The 9,507-nt window shown below is 44.5% G+C and overlaps 1 protein-coding gene across 1 annotated transcript in view; it reads right to left on the bottom strand.

Moving 5' to 3' along the window:
* The window catches only part of LOC135901568 (uncharacterized), a 1,085,637-nt gene that overhangs the window by 726,728 nt on the left and 349,402 nt on the right, over window positions 1–9,507 (bottom strand). The window lies entirely within an intron of this gene.

Genomic DNA, 9,507 nt, shown 5'->3' with positions numbered 1-9,507 from the left:
AAGAAATTTTCTTACATCTTCCGCTGGCTAATTGAAACTGGGCGCATGTGGGAAACCACGTGTACAAACTGTACCACGCAATGCAAACCATCTTTTTTATTTCGATGTGGTGATTACGTCTCATGAAGTGTCGTTGGCTTCACTGTGACGTTGGCACTACAGAATAATGACATATCATTCGCACCGCTAATGTAATTATTTCCTCACTGCTAGAAATTTGCTCATTTTCGGTGATTATATGTTTTAACGTTTTATTTCTAGACGTAGTATATAGTCGCGACGTATGTGACACATAAAATCACAGCCTCTTCACTGGTGTTTTGAATGGATGTAAAGCAACAATACCTCGATTTGGTCGAGTTGGTTTATCTTGACGGCGTTCACAAAACGCGCAAGAGACGAAGACGACAGGGACACATACGAAAGGACAGGCGCTGAACTTCCAACTAGCGTTTATTTCAAACGATCGTCCATTTTATGCTCTGCGCATCAGGTACTTCATGCACGCGTCATCATACAAAAGATTGTATGCAGCAGAGCCACGGTAGCGTTCCGCCTTCCACTGCTGGCACGGGCGCTAAGTCAATCAGTTCATGCATAACATCCTATAGTCAATTCGTTCTCGTGTCTAGATAGATATTTCTTTCAAGGTACCTATATAGACACGTGAAAGCATTGACTATACAATCTTATGTATGAGCTGATTGACTTATGCAATCTTTTGTATGATGATGCGTGCACGTTGTACCTGATGTGCAGAGCATAAAATGAATGATAGCTTGAAATAAACGCTAGTTCGAAGTTCAGCGCCCGTCCTGTCCTATGTGTTCCTGTCGTCTTCGTCTTTAGTGCGTTTTGTGAACACTGTCAAGATGTAAAGCTGTAATATCTGTGGAGGGAGCTTTTTTTTTTTTTGAGAACGTTTATGTGAAAATTGAAAGAAACACCTCTAGGAACAACACCGAGAACAATAAGTACTGAGAGCAAAAGAAAATTCAGAAATATATTCAAAATATGCGCCTGACTCCTTATGCTCAACTTTTGAAGTCAGAAAACGCAGCAAAGTATTACGCAGATCACTTGGCGTCAATATTTGCCACAGTGATGTCTATTCTATGCGGGAAAGCAGTAGCTTCGCAAATGTGAAAACGGGTAAGTTCATACTGTACAGGAAATATTTGTTTTTGTTATTGCAGCAGGCACCTGGCTCGTTTTTTAGTGCATTCTTTAGGCTCGCGAGGCAATGGTTGTCAGGTCAGGGAGTATGCACAAGCCTCCTCATACTTGCTTAGTTGATTATTGCGGTCGACCAGCTTTTCTGTGCAAGCAAGCTAGTCTAGTGCGCGATAAACTAGCGCTGGAGACTCCATTTGCTTTGTTCAGTTCCTGCACAGTACTGTACAATAATGTCGAGTGTTTCACAATATTGTACAGTAATAAATAAGGACACTCACGCGAGCGGTGTTCAAAATGTAAAAGAATTAATACACTGCTCGTCAAGCTTTGGCCGAAGGCCGGTATAAAACTGACTGCGTGGTCTTGTGCGAATGAAAACACCACACAAAGGGAAGGATTGCTCGTAATAATTTCTACATATGGCGTCAAAACGCTGATAGATTAAAGCAAACCACGATGGGAAAAGTAAAGTTGCATTTTATATCAGTCGAATAAAATTATCAAAGCATGTTCTTGCGTGAGTGAAATCCCCGCACGACTGAAGGATTGCTTTTAATAATTTGTACATATGCTGTCAAATGGAGAAAGGCAATCCACGATGGGAAAAATAACCTTGCACTTTATGTTATTCGAACACAATCATCAAAATAAGACGCACTCATGATAACCTACCGTTGTTTGAGACATCGTTAAAACAGCTTAGATGTCGTATCGGAAAATTAGACAACCCGACAGAAGCTTCTAAGCGTTTTTTTTTTTTTTTCGTTTGATGGAGGAAGGGCTAGGAGCACTGCAGGCTACTTTCGACGACAGCTCCAGTAAAGTTTTTTTTTTTTTTTTTCGAACTCCCCAATATGGCAAAAATTGTGAAATCTGACCAAAGCTTAAGTTGAATCGTCATTTCACACGGCGCGTAGCGTTGCTAGTAGAATACTAGACACGTTTAAGCACGTGTAAAAAACTATGGATCAAATTGATCAATTGATATAGGCCTGGTAAGGAAAGAGTTAAACGGTCACAAACGTCACGATCATAAATCTCCTGGGGCGACAGGCACACACAAGAAGAAAAAAAGCAGCCATACTACGCGCCGCCAAGTAAAATTCTAGACAAGCGTGACAAAACAGCTAGTGCGCTAAACTTCGTCTTGGCGCATCGATGTCGTATGAAAGAAGTGCCCACCACCAACCGTTATCATCACGACTGCAGTGTATAGTACACTGTAAAACGACGAAATAAGAAAGGCGGTTTGGCTCATGTGACGCAGACTGGGAGACGTCAGAGGAAGTCCACAACTGACCTTTCCCCTGCACGTGGTTTCTTGCACTCCTTGAGCGCCCAGTTCGTTTCGCATCGAGAAAGAAACTTTCTCTTGCTGCACGGCCTACAGATAAGGACTTCTCGCGTACAACTATTACATTATCAACAGCTACGTATTTACGCTAATGAAATAGTACAATTCTTGGATTTGACTATAGTCAGAAAATTAGAACACCTAACGTGTTTTTCTCATGTACGCCGTTCCAGATCATTCGTCTTCTAACAAATTATATTTATTTGTTTATTTATTTATTTATTTATTTATTCATTCATTCATTCATTCATTCATTTATTTAAATACTCACAATGCCATTGTGGTGTCACAGAGAGGAGTGGTGTTCAATATGTTCACGTGTTCATGTTCAAATGGGAGCCTTGAATGATGCATGATCATGGTTGCTGGCGATGGAGGCACGGAGGTGATTCCATTTTTACCTTGAGCGCTCTAGTTTCAGGAATGTTTGGCAGTCTGTGCAGAAAAACGCGGTATTGATTCACAACACATTGTACACACTATCGTGAAGAAATATAGGCCAGCCGCCCACTGTAGAAACGCCCATGTAGCGCACTGGCGGCAACGGCCGGCTATCCTTTCTTTTTCCAACTGTACATTTAATATTCAAGGTGCCCCGACTATCATGCGCCAAGATTTAAACATAAGCAAATGCTATGTAGATGGACAGAACCAAGGTAATGTTATTTGCCGGCGCTTGGGGAAACTCAGATTATCCTTTGCATCCCACCTAATCACATAGTTCTAATTAATCAACTTCCCAAATCTTATAGTTAGATTAAAAGTGTCAGTCAGAAAATTGTTGAGCAACATGAAAAATTCCCGATACAGCTTTCTGTTGCCCAATACGTGCTACATAAAAGTGTTCTTCCCGAGCGAGAAGGAAGCCCTAGAACACACACAATGTGCCTCGAGCGGGATCGTCCTGCGGCAACATTGCGTGTATTCGCGGGCTTTTACGCTCGGAAGAAATCTTTTGTGTAGCACGTACGGAGTAACAGAAAGCTGTATTGGGAGTTGTTTTAGTTGCTCTCCAATTTTCTCATTGACACATATAATCTAATTACAATACTTCAGAAGTTAATTATTTAGATTAATTATGTCATTAGGCAGAATGCAAAAATTTATCTGAGTATCTGCAAGCCACGGCAAACGACATTACGTTAGTTCTGTGCAGCTACGTTGCATTTGTATATATTTAATTCTTGGAGCATGATAGTTGGGACACCCTGTATACTACGTGATGCAATGCAAATACTGCGAATACGGTAGAAAGTCTTCCGCACACTAAACGAAGATAACAAGAAAAGGACACAAAAACGGCGGTGGTGTTTGCGTCCTCTTCTTTTTGTCTTCGTTTAGTGTGCGCAAAACTTTCCACAATCAAATCTAAACAACTAGCCCGCCTCTCAGACTCATTGCCTAATACTGTAGTATTTGCGCAGTATGGTACGAGGGTCGTATAGTTGTCCCTCGACAGTGGGTATGCATAGTACAAATTAAGCCGCATTTTCATTTAAACGATAAAGAGTAAGGAGGTCGTTCAGAGCCCTTTTGCTTTGTTATGGCTATCACTGTGTGTGTGTGTGTGTGTGTGTGTGTGTGTGTGTGTGTGTGTGTGTGTGTGCGTGTGCGTGTGCGTGTGTGTGTGTGTGTGTGTGTGTGTGTGTGTGTGTGTGTGTGTGTGTGTGTGTGTGTGTGTGTGTCGATGTCGGCGCGCCTTTTTTCAAAGCTGCGCAACCATAAGGAATTGCACGGTAGCGGAGGGGGGAAGAGGTCGCCATAGCGCTAGCAGCGACCGAAGGCTACCGAAGTAACAGATCACTAAGCATATTAACAGACTCCAAAGCTGAATGCAGGCATTACATGCAGGGGAGAGTCTGTAAAGAGGCCCTGCGAGTCCTCCTCGGAGCAGGAACCCTCGGAAATAAAGTGAAACACAAACTTTTTTGGATACCGGCCCATACCGGGATAGAAGGGAACGTGAGAGCAGACAGTCTAGTTCGCGAGATCACATACCGAGCTGGACAGATAGAGCCTCTCGAGAACCCTACAACGGTGGAGCCGACGTGTGCGGAAATATTAAACTATTATAGAGGGCAGAGAATCAAATATCCTCCGCCACACGCACTACTTACACAACAGGAAGCAGCCGACTGGAGAAGGCTACAAACCGGAACTTTCTATAATCTACACATACTCAGTAAAATGTACCCAACACAATACAGAAACTCCCGCCCATGGTGCGGAGAAATACCAACTCTTTACCACATAACATGGGAATGTAAACATAACTACACATTCCATAAACATAAAAACCCGAGTGCGGAGCAATGGGAGGGCCTGCTCACCAGCAGCGAGCTCACCGCCCAAAGGGCGATCGTGCAGCACGCGTGCGAAGTGGCCAGGCTCAGTGGAGCCCTGGAATAGGGGCGCACCTGTGCTGAAGAGCCAGGCAGCAAGCGCAAGACGGCTCACCGCTAAACCCCTTGATAGAATCAATAAAGTTTTTTTCTCTCTCTCTCTCTCTCAAAGTCCGACGCTCTTCGTATACTCCCCTCACACTACAGGTGACGCCATAAAGTGTCATGCGTAGTGACTCCGCTCTCAGCACGTGGAGTAGCGATACGCCGCGATCGCGTCGCGCAACTTTCAATACATCGGGGGAGCCTCATAGAATCTAGGATGAGAGAATCTAGGATGAGAATCTGGGATGAGAGATGAGGACCGATATTCTTTCACAAGTGTCCCTGCGGTTACGTTGTCCTGTTGATCGCCGAGGTCGCGACGTCCGCTTTCCAATCGAAGACACCGGACTTTGTTGCTCTAGCGCGGCTTACAATAAAACGTACGGTTCACAGAACCCATTCTCCCCCGATCTCACCAAGGAAGACATTGTCTTCCATCGACTTCAACTAGATGTGGAACCGCCTTCAAGCTTTCCTTTTTTTTTTCTTGCGACGCTAACCAGGTAAGAATTGCAGCAGTGAACCACAGATTTTCTGCAGCGCAAGCCAATAGACTAAGGATTTCGATACAGCGCGGGAACTTCGGTCTAAGGTGGGTATGCGTTACCGGGGCACACCTCCGCGCTGTGCCGACGCTCGCGCAAAGTTCGTGAGCCCACTGTAATGGCTGAGTGCCTGTGTGGAGCACTGCTGCTGCTGAGCACGACGTCGCGGGATTCCTGACCACGGTGGCCGCTTTCCGTATACCGTTCTTTGTGTCGTTGGTGCCCATCAATAAAACCGATAGTCTGTAAACGATGCGTCCATTATTCGTTTCAAATTAGTGTGCTATCGGCCACTCTACCTAAGTACCATGGACAGGCATGTACCAGGATTGTCTTCGGGGGGGAGGGGGGGGGGGAGCATCCCGAGGTAACCTTTCTAGGCGGGGGGGAGGGTGCTTCTAATAGTCCAAACGTGAATAATGCCCACCATTCGCCATAAAGGCGCGTAAACCCGCAAAAGAGAATTGAAATAAGGTGTACCTCACAGGTACGCCCCCCTCCCCCTATGAGATACACCTCTCCTTTACTTGGCAAACAAGGAACCACATCAAACGGACGCGCGCATGAAAGAAGCGCAGGAAGAACACTGACAAGAACAAGTAAACAAGCGAAAGTGTAAAATAAAGATTTCTAGTAGCGTTTTTTGAGAAAGCTCTGGAAGAATTATATATATATATATATATATATATATATATATATATATATATATATATATATATATATATATATATATATATTTCCAGAAAAATCACAGTTCTTTTGGATCCCTCGTTTACTGCTCTACCAATTTAAGTGCCAAAACCGCCTCGTGCTGTTATTCGGGAAGTTGCGTAACGATGCGTGGTCACTGCAGTCCCGTACAGCCGCGTAGAGCACAGGGCGCTACGTACTGCGCCCACCGCGGAAAGTTAGAACAAACCCCACATAAGCATTGCAGAGTGGCTACATCGGACGGCTCCACTGATAACTGTAGAAGCGCAAATCAATACACACGGAATTATTCTCCACTTCCGGCCGCGTTTCATCTTCCTTTTTAAATAAAAAGATGTTGATCCATCGATATTTTCACAAACAACGGTTAAATTTGTTAATTTTTCCTTTTCCTTCCTGTTTGGCTTGTCCTTGGCTCTTTCCGTTAGTATAGATGGCTTAATTTCTCAACTCCTTGCGACTCTTGTTCCCGTTGCCAATTTTACACGAAAAGTGCTGTACAATTAGGGAAAATTCAGACGAGGTAACGGGTGACAGTCATATTGCTTCTGGGTTTAACGGTTATGGCAGGGTCTGATGAAGGACGCTGTTTCGCAATATTTTATTTTCCACCTTATCCAAACCATATCGCGTATATATGGTTCCGAGGATCTGACAGCGTCGCGGCGAGCCGTCACTCGAGGAAATAACGAAGCAAAAAGAAAAAGTTAAACGCAAATGGCGTTTTCTCCGGCCACATCTCGTTCCACGAGCATACAGACCAGCTGACTATGAACCGAGTCCTTGTCCTGGCCTATGGATCAGTCTAAACAAAGAAGGTAGAACTAACGAAGCAACAGCGATGCACGTGATCGTTGAATAGATCGTGACATAAAAAATGTATTAGGTTAGTCACATACAGCTTTCACTGTAAAAGGCAGCAAAATATTGACTGCAGGATATATTGATTTGTCGGCGCTATAGGAATATGTGTGAGGAGTGGTGGCGTGGGCGGGGAGGGGGGGTATGCCGCATAATTTCGTGGGAGGGGGGGCCCAGGCTCCCCCGCCCCCCTTCCCTTGAGTACGTGCCTGACCATGGCAATGACAAACTGGCAATGACAAACAAACGCCGTATGGGCGCGCACCTCTGACAGTTGCCTGACCTCGGCACCGACATTTATATGGGAAGGGCTGCTTATATGTGTGCTGATTCCGCATCCAAAACGAGGAGTAAAGGAAAGCCGTTACTGACCCCGCGTGATCGATCCTACCGATTAAGGTTCTTACCGGCAGTTGATTGTGGTTATAATTTGTTGGCGGATGCCCGACAGGTATTCGGGAAGGTATCTGCGTTCATACTCATGTCTCAATCTCGCACAAAGCTCTCGGTAGTGACCATTGCACAGACCATGCAGCTGCTTGCTTTGACTTCGTCACGGGGCTGTCATGTAACGTCCTGCTCTCCTACGATCCAACGTTGACTCGTGACGCACAGATATTAATATACAGTATACAGAAATTGGCAGCGTATTCCAAGCTGTCGCAAAATTCTCGCGAGAAAAAAATGGGGGGGGAGAGGGAGTGGAGGGCTGGGGGGGCAGAATTGAGACGCGTATAGGGAGCTTCGTATGACAACCAGAAAGCACAGAAACAAAACGGCTGCTCGTTCTCAGCAGAAAGGAATCCGATCTAAAAAAATAAAATTCAAACAAAAGTTAATGAACATTGCCGTTACAACAATCGAGACAAATGATTCAGGTTGGTACACGCGTACGAACGCATCCCTTGCCTTTCTACAACTAAAGACAACCACGAAGCAACGAATTATTATTTCTCATACATTCAGGCCCAGCCCTGGGGTGCATGTAACACAACATTCACGGAAAGTTCTTTGTAGTTGTATTCGTGTTGCAGCTGGAATTCAGGTAAATGAAGACAGAATCGCGATAGCAGAAGCCGAATCTACTAGCCGACGAGGCCTCTGTCGGCGCTCACAATTATTATACAATGAAACGACGTCTTTGCGAAAGCCTTTGGCACTGCAGACGGATGAAGAAAAGGTCGCATGGCTGGTCAGCTGGCAATGGAAACGTGTCGCAGACTGCGTTCGCACCCCACCGTGATTCTCCCGGAAGCAAGAGGAGACCCACTGAGCACTCAGCGCAGTAAGCTCGCAAAGAACACACTGCGAATTATGACACGAGCAAATGTAGTCTAGTCGCATCCATCGCACCATCCTGTTCAATGAAGGAGCTTGATTGTGTTCCACCACAAGTAGAGGCCACTCTCTCTGCACATTTCGATTGGGAATCCCACCATGCTCACCAAACCAACAGGCCACTAGAGTTTATACGTTTCTCAAAGCGCCGTCTGCAAATCCCCGTATAAGTAACTAAAACATTTATGCCAGTTTAAAGCGCTATCGCTACATAAAGTGAAAAAATGCAGTATCACTCAAGTTCCTTTATTGGTCTGAACAAAACGCTGCACGTCATCCGTGTAAGCAAGAATTGGACTTCAGAACCAGTGCACGCAAACTGTGCGAATAGCAATGCGCAAACTGTGCGACGTATTTGGGCACTTGGACACATTTAAGAGGGCAACATAAACGCGCAAAAAGACTGGCGATATTCCCGCAAAACGTCTGCGTCCTCGAAGGCTACTAAATACTCTTCAAGCAACAAATTTGCGAGAAGACGCCCGTGATGATCGAGGCGTCTGCTACGTCGTCTGCTACAGCGTCACATGATGCATATATTAAATAAAAGAAGGAACGTTTGGTAACACGCACCGGTACATAACTTGCTTTCTAAATATTTTAGCCAACGCTTTATTGCGCAAATAACTCAGTTAGTTGTGAAAATATAAGGTGACATGACAGCAGATAAACGTCATACATGGCTTGGCTTTCAGTTTGACAGGAACTTAGATGCTTTCATAAATGTGGAGACACATTCATTGTTGGCCAAATTATTGAGGATGACTAGGTTATCTTACTGGCTGTTTTTCAACTTGTATGTTGTAATATAAGTGAGAAACTGCGGCCAGTGAGCGTGTTGTCAAAACTGGCCGCTTATTAGTAATGGTCAAGTTTTGCTACACCAATATATCTTACAATTGTATAGAAATGTTTACTTTTTTGTTTTCACAAGGAACTAAAGACAGGATATGCCGCATTTTATTCAAAATTTTACCATAAATACCAGACTTTTAGAAAGACACATAGTTGCCTAATTTTTGTGCTTACCTAGGTTGCCTAATTTTTGCGCTTACCTAGGTTGCCTAATTTTTGT

Source organism: Dermacentor albipictus, chromosome 1 (genome assembly GCF_038994185.2).
Source record: "Dermacentor albipictus isolate Rhodes 1998 colony chromosome 1, USDA_Dalb.pri_finalv2, whole genome shotgun sequence".
Classification (NCBI taxonomy): Eukaryota; Metazoa; Arthropoda; class Arachnida; order Ixodida; family Ixodidae; genus Dermacentor; species Dermacentor albipictus.
This window is presented reverse-complemented; position numbering and strand designations above follow the sequence as displayed.